This window comes from Sabethes cyaneus, chromosome 2 (genome assembly GCF_943734655.1).
Source record: "Sabethes cyaneus chromosome 2, idSabCyanKW18_F2, whole genome shotgun sequence".
Classification (NCBI taxonomy): domain Eukaryota; kingdom Metazoa; phylum Arthropoda; class Insecta; order Diptera; family Culicidae; genus Sabethes; species Sabethes cyaneus.
The window spans coordinates 97,581,503-97,594,979 of NC_071354.1; the positions used below are offsets into that span (position 1 = coordinate 97,581,503).

The 13,477-nt window shown below is 38.0% G+C and overlaps 1 protein-coding gene across 2 annotated transcripts in view; it reads right to left on the bottom strand.

Moving 5' to 3' along the window:
* Positions 1-13,477, bottom strand: part of LOC128738397 (ras GTPase-activating protein raskol) — a 77,710-nt gene that overhangs the window by 46,106 nt on the left and 18,127 nt on the right. The gene's annotated exons all lie outside the window — the stretch shown is intronic.

A 13,477-nucleotide genomic window follows, 5' to 3' on the forward strand; every position in this document is an offset into this window, starting at 1 on the left:
ATAAAAAATTTATGACTTTTTTAAAAAACAAAGTCGTTTTGTCCCCTTAAGAGATTTTTATTATTCTTCGGCTATTATTAGTAATCTAGACTTGTAAATCCAACGTTGATAGCAGCAACATGTAGTGCTACGGTCTTTAATATCAAGCAAGCCAACAAGTAAGTATATTTTTCGTTATGCAACATCCACATTTGTAACTAATCCACGGTGCCTAATTCTACGCACTTTCTTGCGCATGTTCCTAATTCTGCGCAAGTTTGTTCCTAATTCTGCGCATCTAAAAAGAAAGAATGAATGCTTATGTCATGTTGTTTATGTCTTTAAACGTTTTAACACCAAAAATCCGGCATTTGCCATTACCAGAATAAATCTACGATCCGGCCTTCTTGTGCTGTTCTGGTGGCACTGAAATATTGTTATCATTTTGATTAGCTCAACTTAACCCTCTAACGGGCAACATCGTAAAAACGATGCGATCAAGCAAATGACTACTTTATCATGAAAGTACACTCAAAAGAAGCTCGAGTGTTGATTTTCATGAAAAAATATTTATCTGGAGAACCGCCAGGTATGAAAAAGTCCAATTTCTCGTTTTAGTTTTTCATGCCAAACGCTCTACCCAAATATTTTTTCAGTTCAACAATATCACACTTACCTGAAACCGGTCGGCAAAAAGGTAATTTTTATATTTTGTAAGAACAAAACGTAAAGGGTCCAAAGGTATTTAAGAGTCATTCTAGTTCTTACGTTAGCACGACTACGTAATTGAAGTTAAATATCACAAAATTGAAGCATGTAAACTACTCATGGAAAAAATTTGAGGAGGTCGAACAGTTTATTCTAAATGTCATTTTTCTTCAAAAGTAAAAAAGAGAATATTCGCACCATATTTTTTTTCAAAATTTTTCAGCATTCTTGTTTTTGAAAGATAACTTTGATGAGAATGTTGTGGTATTAATATCAAAATGTCAGGAAATCTGTTCTGAACATATTTTTCATTTTGTCAATTCAAGACAAATTTCGTATGTGGCTCTGGAGCCCCAAAAGCGAAGGCCGTCTACAGACGGTCTTACCCGTTAGAGGGTTAAATATTCTCTTCTTGATGACGTGATGAGCGAATTGACTCGGATTTTCTGCATACTGAACATCATACTTTAGACTGATATTAAAAATTCTGTTTTCATATAGAATCCTCTTCCACTTTCCCTGACAGCTTCATGAAGTTGGTTATTCAAAAAAAAATCAGAAGATATGGTTCCATGAACGAGATGATGCACAGGATTCCAATCAATGCAAGTTAAAGGTTTTACTAGGATTCTCATGCTTCTATGCCTCAGCCATTCGGGGAAGCTTGCGTATTCTTTCGCGTTTTCTTCTACATTACTGCGCATAATTTAGAACATGAATATAAAATCAGTGCCTAAACATGCGCAATACTGCATCGCTTTTTTTTCTAAAGAAGGCACTGCATGCGACTCTTTTTGTCGTAAGGGTAAGCATGACTAAAACTAATTGCTTTTTCGAATACTGCTAGCTAATTTGATCATTGCAGTGAATTGCGATCATAAATTTGTTAATTTTCTAGAAGGACAGTCTTAGCGTTGAGGCTAACGACAATATTTTCTGACATATAAAATACTTTCAGTTTCACTTATTATTTCGTTGTCAAATATTATGGCCCTTTTGTAAATAATGGTGTCATATTCAACAGACATTTATTAAAAATAACACAATGATCATAGTTATGCACAATGTTACAAAAAAGATATAAAACGAAAAATGTGCAGAATTAAAAGCAGCGCAGAATTAGGTACGTTAAAAGAATTGTACAAAAGAGCAAATAAGTATACCGACGAGCGAGGAACTAGTTGACCACGATCCTGAAGAGTAAAACGCGCCAAAAGGAGGACAGAGATCGTGAAGAATTAGAACAACTACTCCGAGCCTATGACAGGTGCAATTTTTAGGAAAAGGTGAAACAAACTTGTAGGGGCTACACTACACACCGAAACCTGACATTGGCATGGACGAGGGAGGGAATCTAGTCACAAACGAGCGCGAGTTGGTCGACAAGTGGAAACAGTTCTTCGATGAACACCTCAATGGCGAAGCTGCAGAAGTAGGTGGAACGGAAGTTAACCTAGGAGTGCCCATGAAAGATAGTAATGTCCCAGCACCTGATCTCCAAGAAATAAAACGATAAATCGGGTTACTGAAGACCAATTGAAGACCGCTGATAAGGACCGCCTACCGATTGAACTTTATAAATATGGCCTACAAACGCTGGCAACGGCTCTACGCTGGGTTATTTCAAAAATTTGGGAAGAGGAGAAGCTACCAGAGGAATGCATGGAAGGAGTCATTTGTCTCATCTACAAAAAGGCGGATCGGCTCGACTGTTGCGACTATTGCGGCATAACGCTAGTAAACGCGGCGTACCAGGTATTTTCTCAGATCCAGTTACTCCGGTTGTCTCCGATAGCTCAAGGTTTCCTAGGGATATATCACGCGGACTTCATGGAGATCGCACAACTGCGAACCAGATTTTTACCATCTGACAGATCTTGCACATGATACAGTCGATCAAGACCAGTTATGGCAGATAATACTCGAACACTGTTTTCCGGATAAACTGAGCAACTGGTCAGAGTTACATTGGATCGAGTGATGTGTTTCTTGCACATCTGGGGAACACTTTCAAGTCCCTTTGAGACGCGACGAGGGTTGAGACAAGGTGACGGTTTACCCTGCATACTGTTCAACATGGTTCTTAAGAGGGTAATCCGACGAGTCTCAAAGGAAACAATAGTGTGCCTCTGACAGACGGTAATTGTAGACGGCGACGAACTAGACGTAGTAGATGAGTTCGTGTATTTCGACCGCTGATGACGCAAGAAACGCAAGAAGCATACGCCATCGTACGGAGCTGACAATGTACAAAACTCTATTAGACCGGTATTTATTTAAGGACTTCAAGCCGTAACGCTGCGCATGAAGAACACTCGCGTCCTTGCCGTGGCGGAGTAACAAACTGATAGCGGAGAGTGGCGAGGGCGTATGAATCACGAGCTACAGCCATTGCTTGCAGAGATTTCCATCGTACATCTGACGATAGTCGGTAGGCTACAGTAGGCCGGACACGTCGTAAGGATGTCGGAAACAGCACGAGCCACCCCGGCTCCAGGCTGTTGACAACGATGGTGAGTTCATTTTCAGCCTAATTGGCGATTTGAAAGTCCAATCCAGAATTATTTTACTGTAATAGGACATCGCCTCTAGTTTCTGATAATAAATAACAGAAGTTGGCGCTAGTGTTTCATCATGCGCCATGCGTGAGAGTATGCTTGAAACTATCATTGTTTCCCTGTTGAATACAACAAATGTCATTACTTTGTAACGCATATTGTACATTTCGGAAACAGCCCAGTTTTACGCGACAATAAATTTACTCAACGCAGCAACATTACTCTCTCATGCATCTCAGTTTTTTTTGTGTTTATCGCTAATCGCAATATTACGTTTGACACCTGAACTAATAAATAGTTGGTAAACATTATTGTTTTTATTTATTGCGTTCATGTTGCGAAATTTAATTTTTTCGAATTGAAATGTCGCAGACATATTCAACTCTCGGGTGAATGGTAGTAAGATGCTATGGAGAGGTATAGGAAAAGTTTGTTTTTTTTTATCAAAATTAGGCAGAAATAAACAAATAAAATATGATTAGTGATTGTTTTTCAGGTAGGTAAACATAGATAGGTAAGAAATTTTTATTTTACTACCACTAGAAAGGCGCCATCTCTTCAAAAGCAACGGTTCGTATGGTGTCTTATTAATTCATTTTATCAACAGCGCATATAGATAGGATTACACCTTAAATAGCGATGTTAAATAGCATATAACACAGTCCCCTTGCAACAATCCTCTACACAACGCCTCCGTAACACGCACGTAGCACATCACTATCCAGGGCAGGTTTGATCAGCCGCAACAGTGTATTCAGAAAACGGTTCTCGACTGTATCGTATGCTGTCCTGAAATCTACAAAAATATGATGCGTGGGCACGGTGTATTCTCGACATTTTTAGAGGATTTGTCGGAGTGTGAAAATTTGATCTTTGGTAGTTCCAGCCCACCTATCCGTGGGACGAAAGTTGTATTTGATATACGACGAAAATCATTTTGAAAGATAGAAAAAGCGACTAACTAACAGGCTACGATCACACATGTTTCCTCAATGGTTTCTTTGAAGGCATTTTATACTTTAGGAGTTTCAAAGTACCTCATAAGTACAGCATAACTACCTTTGTGTACTTTTTGATCGTCGGTTTTGACATGATTTAATTGACTTTGTTGGCAAGATTGAACTTTTATACAGGCTTCATTCTCGGGTTTTTGCTCAGTAGATGCTCAATTGACTATAGCGCTTCAACTAAACCGAATTCGAAAAAGTAGTGTAAAGGGCGATTGTAGAGCTTATTATTATCTACATTATTGTAGAAGAAAGTATGGTTTTATCTTTTGTATTTACGGCGCAATGCGAGTGCTACCCCGTTGGTAGCCAAATGAGCGTCTTTTTGCTACCAACGGGGTAGCAGCCCCATAGCGCCGTAAATACAAAAGATAGAACCATACTTTCTTCAACAATAATGTAGATAATAATAAGCTCTACAATCGTCCTTTATACTACTTTTTCGAATTCGGTTTAGTTGAAGCGCTATAGTCAATTGAGCATCTACTGAGCAAAAAACCGAGAATGAAGCCTGCTTTTATATGTTAGAAATTGACAATCGAAAGCTCTAATTACGAAGTATTTCGGAGGTGAGGACAAACAAAGCAATATTTTTCACAGTTTGCAATCAAACTTTTCGGTCTGTTTATTATTTAAGCTTCACAACGACGTGTTTTTCTGAGAAAATATTATTACCAAGGAGACAAAGCTAACCGGAAGACTAATATACAAGTGATTGCATCACACGACGAGGAGAAGAATATTTTAAAATCAAAACAAACACCCATATAAGAAAACGACCAGAGTTAATTGGTTTTGTTCCACAATTGGATTCGATATAGTCATTATTCAATCCCGAGTCGTCGTCATCGTCATCGTCGACGAATAGAACCGGCTTTTTCCTTTCCGGAGTGACGGAAACGTGGTCAGGAAAGCGACCTGAACAGTTACATCACAATTATTTCCCCCCACCAAAGACGATCGCTAATCGGGATCGGGTGGGTTGAGGACGGACTGCAGGCAGCAAGCGAAGCGATCGCAACACTCGATCACAACCTGCAACCTGCTTCAGGCGGAAAAGCTGTTCTCTTTTGGTTCGATTTCCCGTCGGTTACTGTTGTGGTTTGGTTGATTCGATTCCAGCGTACCTTTTTCTTCACGGAAATTCAATTATTCAGCTTTCATTCCACAGGCTGCCCTTCTTGGGCCACCGCCACCGTTCGTTGATCATATGGTCAATCGAGTATGGCTTGTAACGCTAGGGGCTAAGCTACCGTGTACAAAGATTGAAAAGACTCCAAGCGGTGGTTGTGCAATTAGTATGACAGAGTGAGAGAACCACTGCAGCAGCTAAGACTGATTTGATTAGTTTTGGCATTGGGTACCGATCGTGGACTGACTGCCCATAATAATGGTGAAAAGTGCTGTTAAAATGATTGAGGTTAGGTCTATCATTATGTTGAATTACCAACACGCCTTTGTGCAGAAAGACTGCAAACAGCTCGAATAGGAGCACATCACAGTGTTGGGGTGCCAAAAGTCTGTTAGGCAGTCAGCTGTAGTTCGATTGGCGGCTGGTTTGCGGTGTATGAAGCACCTAGCATCGGCAATGGCGTGATCAACATGGGCGTCAACCGCTTTACCAGGAACTCGTTAACATTTCTGAAATTCCAGAGGAGGTCTGCTGGTGCCAATGCTTTGAATTATTAGAATCAATCAACCAGTGAGCGGAATCATTATTGATGTGTTTGCGCGATAGGCAAATTTAATTCTAATTTAGGTAGTAGAGTGAAGAGCGATAATTAATTTAATATTAAATAACATTTGCAACGTTACATAACCACAAACGATTGAAAAAATATTATTGTAAAAAGTATGCATCATACTATGCGCAATCGGTCCCACATTCCTTTACCTGTGTGTGTGTTCAGCAGATAACCGGTTCTGGAGTGGAGCAGCTCGTTCGATTTTATCTGCTTAATGACGTGCTTTTAAAATTGTCCCACAATAGGCATTTGATCTGGGACACTTCAGAAATCTGACACTATGTTGCCTGTTGCATAATGATTACAAGATAAGGATGGAGAATTCCAATAATGTTGCAACCCACAGTTTTTTGTTATATAAGCGTTCATTGTAATGCAATGTCCATTGTACGTGGTTGCGTTCCGCCCAATTGAAAGGCTCTTTTCGAGCTCTTTTTTTAGATCGGAAACACAAATTTCGTAACATTAATTAAGGGTGCCGTTCCTATACCTATCGATTCGAATTGTTCGTTCAATATTGATGATCCAATCCGTTCAACCTTTGTGTATTTATTGCGTTTCGCAATACTTTCCAGATGTGTGATCAGTTTTTGTTCAAAACGAGTGCGAGCCATGTGCTACAGATGCACTGACATTTGCTCAAGTTCATACACTTTCGTAACACCAAAAGAAACAAGATTCGTTTCTTTCTCACATGGAGATTCTAAACTCGTTCCGGCCGTCAGCTCCATCGACGATGGTCCATAAATATATTAGTTGTCCGTCACGTTTCTGATCACATAACGCGAAAGCTCAGATGTCGGGATGGGGATTAATTTCTACCGGTCGGTTGAAATGGAAACCTGCGCCGAGATCAGACAGCGGCGGCGTTGTCCTGATTATGTCATTCCGTCGCGCGGGATCCGGTTTCCGAATGATGCGGTAGTTATTTTTATCTGATTATTTTCAAGACAATAACGAAAGGTGACGCCAATGCGTAAAGGATTTGCACGTTAAGAATTGAAATGGTTAAGCTACTCGCTGGTTTCTGCTGGAAGAGATCACAGTAGATCATCTTTGGTTCGCCTTGAAATTACTACTACTTTGTCACCAGTCACAAAACCGACGCCAGAGGCATATAACAATAATTTAATGACCAAGTAGTAGACATTCCACTTTTTACTTCACGGCGTTTCAGTAGACCATTTAGCAGCGCGGCTTCTACTCGCAATGGGGAAGTCGATAGTCGTAAGAAGAAATAAAATGGACAACCAGGCAGTAGTGCCACACTGCATCAGCCAGCGGCAATAGCACACTTCTTTTTTGCATCTGCAAATAAGTGAATATAAAGCCACCTAACGTCAGCAAAAAATGCAAGTTGCAATAGAACGACTCTCTCGCCATTCTGTGATCCACTGCCATTCGTTCTACATACCTACAGATGTCGACATCAGCGGTGGTTAGCTTCAATTATTCCGTATGAGTTTTGTAGATTCATGCGGGTAGGACAAAGGAGATAAATATAGGTATATGCGGGAAAGAATGCGGCTGTATTTATTGTATCAGGAACGAATCGAAAGAGTAGATTTGTATATTAAAATGTAAGTACATTTTTAGCAATCTAGAAAAAATTTTGGAATAGTTTTGACAAAATTTTCTTCAAAAAATGTTTTTAAAAAAAGAAATATGACTTAAGCTATGGATATTTTTTTTGTTTACCAATTTTGAATTTTTCAATGGTGAAAATTTCACGACAGTGCACTAGTTGTTTTTCGGTTTCTTCCCAATTCATCAATCGATCGGAATGAGCATCCACGATTTAGAAGATTTGGAAAAGTTTTGATCTATTTTGACAGGTCGTAAAGAGTGCACGCATTTGTCACTTGCATGATACGACATGAAGAGAATGTATTAAATTATTAGCATTAGCATTAAAGGAGCAATTCATTTTTAATTTTATAAGGCTTTCAATCATAGTTCAATACGCTGAATATAACAGTACACTGGAAACGGCAGCAATCTTATACCATAAACGCATTATTTTGTCTGTAACCAAAACCAGACCCCTGAACCCCCCATGAACGCTCTCTTATCCGGGGCAAGATTTGCTGTGGGCCGAAAAAGAACTTGGTGCTATAAACACAACAATATTCGTGATAAAAACGATATACAAATGTCAGTGCCCTGGTTGAAACCCCAGCGCCGAGTAAGCGAAGATTCAAACCAATTACGTCAGATTGCAGTCAATACAAGCATCAGTAACGTAGTTGTATCTATTATTAGTGATACATTTAGACATTTTGGTCATACATTCCAGTGATCTCCGTTACAGTGAATCTAGATTTTCACAGCAAACAAGTGTTGTTTCGTTGAAGTTATAGAAAAATTAGTTGAGTACCACAAATTCGCACTCAATTAGAGGCGAGGCGACACACGCGGGCTACTGCTAGTTGCATTTAAAGCCAGAGGGGTGGTGTGGTTGCCAAACTGCATGCATTGTTCATGTCCCACTCATTGGTTTTCTTACTTTTAATTCTGGTACCTACTTACTGGTTGATTCATCTTAAAGCAACTGAAACTAAGCAGAAAGCAGTTAAACACAGTGTTTTAGCATTAATTTAACTATTTTTTATACGCCTCGCGCGTAAAAGCTTAACAGTTAATTTAAAAAAGTTAATTTTTCTTATGTGGTGTAGCGAACAGCCCATGGAAGTAACACTTACATTTCGACAGGTGTCTAAACCCAGCAGACGACAGCAGTTTGCTGATCTTTCCAGGAAATTTGTAGAAGAGGATAATGAACAAATTCTCGGTGTACATTCTATAGTTTACCGGCCCATATAAACTCATGCGGTAAATTCCAGTATCAAACGGAAAATTGAACAATTTTGAAGCAAAGTGGGCCATTGAATATACTAACGATCTTAAATATGAACATTTCCCTGTTCCATCCTATTCAGTTTGGCTCCCCAAATTTCATATTTAAATTCTATTGCATTTCTAGTGCGATAAACGCTTTGGAAACAACAGTTATCTACACTCAATATCAATTGATTCCATACGCACTAGTCATTAAACAAATGCAGAAGATCCTGTAATATTCTGCAACTCTCAAGTAATCGACGAAAAACTGCCTCACCCCCAATGAGCTGCATAGTTTATGTAGATACAGAACAACAGTGGTTTGAGATTACTACCCTGTGGTACACTAGAACTAGCTGTAAACGCGGCAGACTGGTCGCTACTGTGGTACGAAAATTTGGTAAAAGGTATGTATCCAACCATCTACATGATCTTGTGGTACACCCAATCAGCTCCAGCTAGCTCCTGAGAAGAATAGCGTGGTTTGCATAATATTACCAGGTTATGCTACAGATTGCTAATACAGCAGTCCCCCGAATAAGGCGTTTCCAATAAGGACGGTCTCGAGTGATTCCATTAGGGCGATTGAACGTCCTTATTGGAGTCCACGCAGCATACCCAGCTAACATTTTCGTACGTATGTCAAAGTGAAAAATGAGAAATATGTACCAATATATATCTTGAAAAATCGCACTAGATGCACTAAACCAGCATATGCATACTATTTTGGAGGCGATATACGTACTGCAGATTATAACAATTCACATTCATAAGTATTTGAATACGATGAGATCCGACTCAACATGATTAGTTCCATAATGCTACAATTCTGTGATGAAAATCGTATGTAAATCGATCGTCATCATTTTGTACGATTGAATATAAACTAGGGTGCGATTTAATAAGCTTTGTGTACGATTTCGACTTTGTTTAGAGACATTTTAGATGATTTTTCATATATTGATATACGATTTGTGGTTTGCGGGGTATGGGAATTGACTTAATTGTTCCAGCATGGAATAACTCGTGATCCTGACCGTATAGAAGGTTGGTATCTCCGACAAAGTTGTTCGGTAGATCAGCGAGTTTTCGTTGGATTATAGTATTTCGGAATTGTTTCACTACGTAGCGCTAGCGTATATGTAATATTTTTATACAGGTTGTATCTTGCGCTGCCGACTATCTAGAAAGTTGCGGTCTTCGGAAAGGTTACTCAAATGACAATCACCTTCAAGATGCTATGGAAAATAGCTAAAAATTATTCAACGGGTGGTGCTAGTGTATAAGTGATCTTTTTGTATTAGCCATAACTCATGATCTTGGTAATATAAGAAGTTGCTTTCTTCGAAAAGGTTGTTTAAGTGATAATGATTATTTAACTAGCAGGAGAATTAATTAATATTTTGCTCGTTATGCAACGAAATGCTGACCACTTACAAAAATTCTCTGCAACGTTAGGCTATTGCAAATTATTTTTTAAGTTTTTGTTACTTTGTCCTGTTAATTTCAGAAAATTGGCAAAAAGGATTGATTGAAAAATAATAACGTATACATGAAAAGCAAGAATGGATTAATGTATTACGATTAAACTTTATGTAAAAATGCATAAAACGCCTAATTTTTTCTTGCGTCATAGGTAATACTTGGTAATGTTGGTAAGGAAAAAATACATACACACATATACACTCTCACTTTGTACTGAATTAAGCTTTACCGACCATTAAGACTCTAGACGGGCTCTAGCTAGTTATAAGAATGATATTTGTTCGAGGTGCGAAAAAAGCCACTTGTCTAAAGGTAAATTATAACTAGAGAGCCTTGCAAAATAGTAGAAAAGTACGTCTAATAAGCAGTTCGCTCACTGTATAGCGATACTGCAAAGAGACTGAAGTGCGGAATAAACTGGCAACTAAAATTTTGGAATTTTTTCGCAGCCCTTATGCTTAACAACAAAGGAGCTCAGAGAGAAATGAGAGTATGTATATGTTAGATCTCTCTCTCCTCTTTTTGTTAATATTTTTTGTTTTGTTTATGCTTGCCCAGTTTTGCTAAAAATGACGTCGAAACAAGAAGCATTTCGGGAGCGCGTTGTACACTTCTACGAACTGCAACAGAAATCTCGGCAAAAGTAAACGGTACAACATTTAAAAAGCAAACATGTTGCGCCTTCGACTGTTTACCATATCCTAAGATGCCCAACAACTATTTGTAAGCAAGGTAGTAGAAGACCAACCAAAACTATGAACGCAGAAGGACATCGTTCTCTTTCTCTTTTCTTCAACAACAAGCCCTCTGGTTTGGCTATCAAATAAGATGCACCAAACGGATGTTTGAAGAAAATTTTGATCCTGTTTCTACAAAAACATTATGCAGATGGGCAATACGTGTTTTGGTCGGATAGCGCATCATAGCATTACGCCAAAAAAAAAACACAATCGTTCCTGAATACCCATTCGATCCCATTTTTACCCAAAAACCACGACCCGAAAAATCTGCTTCAGTGCGCCCAATCGAAGATTTCTTCAGGATTTTGAGTTCCTTGGTGTACAAAAATAACTGAAAAGCCACGAATTGCAAACAGTTGATTGGTAGAATCAAGAGATGCATTCGCAAAGCTGAGATGACGCCCGTACACCGCTCCTGTTTCGACGTCAAACGAAAGCTTCGCCGAACACCCGATTACGGACCGTTTTCAAATGTACACTAATTTTTTTTTTCAACAATGGATAATGTAGGGAATGTTCCCGGTTATGAAACAGGTTTTGTTTTTTGGTCATAGCTTTTGATCGGATCATCCAATTTTAAACCTTTTTAAAACATTGGAAAGTTTAAACGTGTACCTATCTTTTTGCCAAAGGAAGTATATGGTTTTTGTTTAAAACACAAAAGTTATAGCAAAATTTCAAAACATGGTTTTTTGTGGCTAAAAAATAAGTGTCCCCGGTTGTGAAACACCTCGGAAAATCATTAGAAAAGAAAATAAAATAAAGAAATATTGAAGGAAAATCAAAAATTAAAATCATTAATTCATGGAAAATACTAAAAATACAAAATCATTGATCAATTTCTTCGTTTAATCATCTAAATCTGAATCGCAAAAAATACATGTAAAAAAGCAAGCATATTATTGGGGCATTTGAAGTGCACTGGCCTGTTACATGTGTTACAAAGAATTGAGATTTTGCTAAACTTAAATGAATCTTGCTGCCAGAAAGATTCATAATGCCCAAGTTAAAGTAATGTATGATCAATGAAGTATAAAATAATTGATTTTCTAGGTGTTTCACAACCGGGGAACTCGACTGTTTCATAACCGGGGCGGTGGCCATATTGCAAAAAAATTATATAATAATTTTTGAGACAATTATTTCACATAAAATTTATCTGCGTGATGAAATAGATGTCCAAAAGTAGGATTCTATGCCTTTACTTGACCTATTTTATTTCATTTGGTACACAAAATAATAAATTGCAAAGCATGCGAAAAAACTTTTTTGGGTGTTTTTTCAAACTTGTTTCCTACAAAGCATTGTAAATGTTGATGTTTGACCGATGTTTGCTCAAAAGTTATATTACTATGAGACTAGACGTTGGTAGTAACTTGACAGCACAGGATAATAAAAACGTTAAAAACTACGGGTGTTTCACAACCGGGGCCGTTTCATAACAGGGGACAATCCCCTATCTTTAATTTCGGTAAATCAGATCTTCTTCATGTATCTTCGTCTTTTTTTGACAGCTTGAGAAAAAAATTCCAAAATTTTAGTTGTCACCCGTTACAACATCTGGATTATTACAATAGGCCAAAAATACTGGTTGTGATGATAAGGTCCATACAGAACAAAAACATCTCATTTTCTTAGTAAATGTGGTGAGTGACCATTAAAAACCATTAAAAATCACTTATTGAAATCGAAGCGTAGGAGATTTTCCGATCGATTGGCGGGCGCAATCAAGTTCAAAATCGATCTGTATATCGCTGAATTAGGCTTATACAAATTTGGAAAAAAGTTTATGTCCTGGTCTCGAAATATTGTTCAAGGGGGGGGCAAGAAAAAAATAATAACATCAAACCTTCAAAACCGAAACAAAAGAGTAGAAACCAGTGTTTATTTTTCCATATTAATGCATATTTAATACAAAAATGTTGTACAGTACTTAAATTTTAGTTCAAACCGAACCAGTCATTGAAATGTTTGGAGAGATAAATCGTAACGACTGCCTAGCAATGAAAATGTTATTCCAATTTAATTCCAGTTTCGCACATTGCCATAATCCATACTAAAACTCTATTTTTAAAGCAGAAGAAGATGCACAGTACAAAAGAAATATAACTTAACATGACTTGATTTGATGTTAATGTCACAAAGTCCGAAAAGTTTCGAACAATTCAGTTACATCCTTTCTGCATGCAATCAATGCATGGTAAAATATTGTATTTGTAAGGTAATATTGTAAGCTTTATGTCCCCAACATCCAAAATTAGGGTAAGTTCTTGGACACTACGGAATAAAACGACCAATTGGAGCCCCGAAAACACTGAAAGCTGATATTCCGGAGTGTCTAATTTGTTGTATTTCTATTTTAATCTATCTGCTACCTATGACAGCATAAAATAATCCTACTGCAATTCGGAATA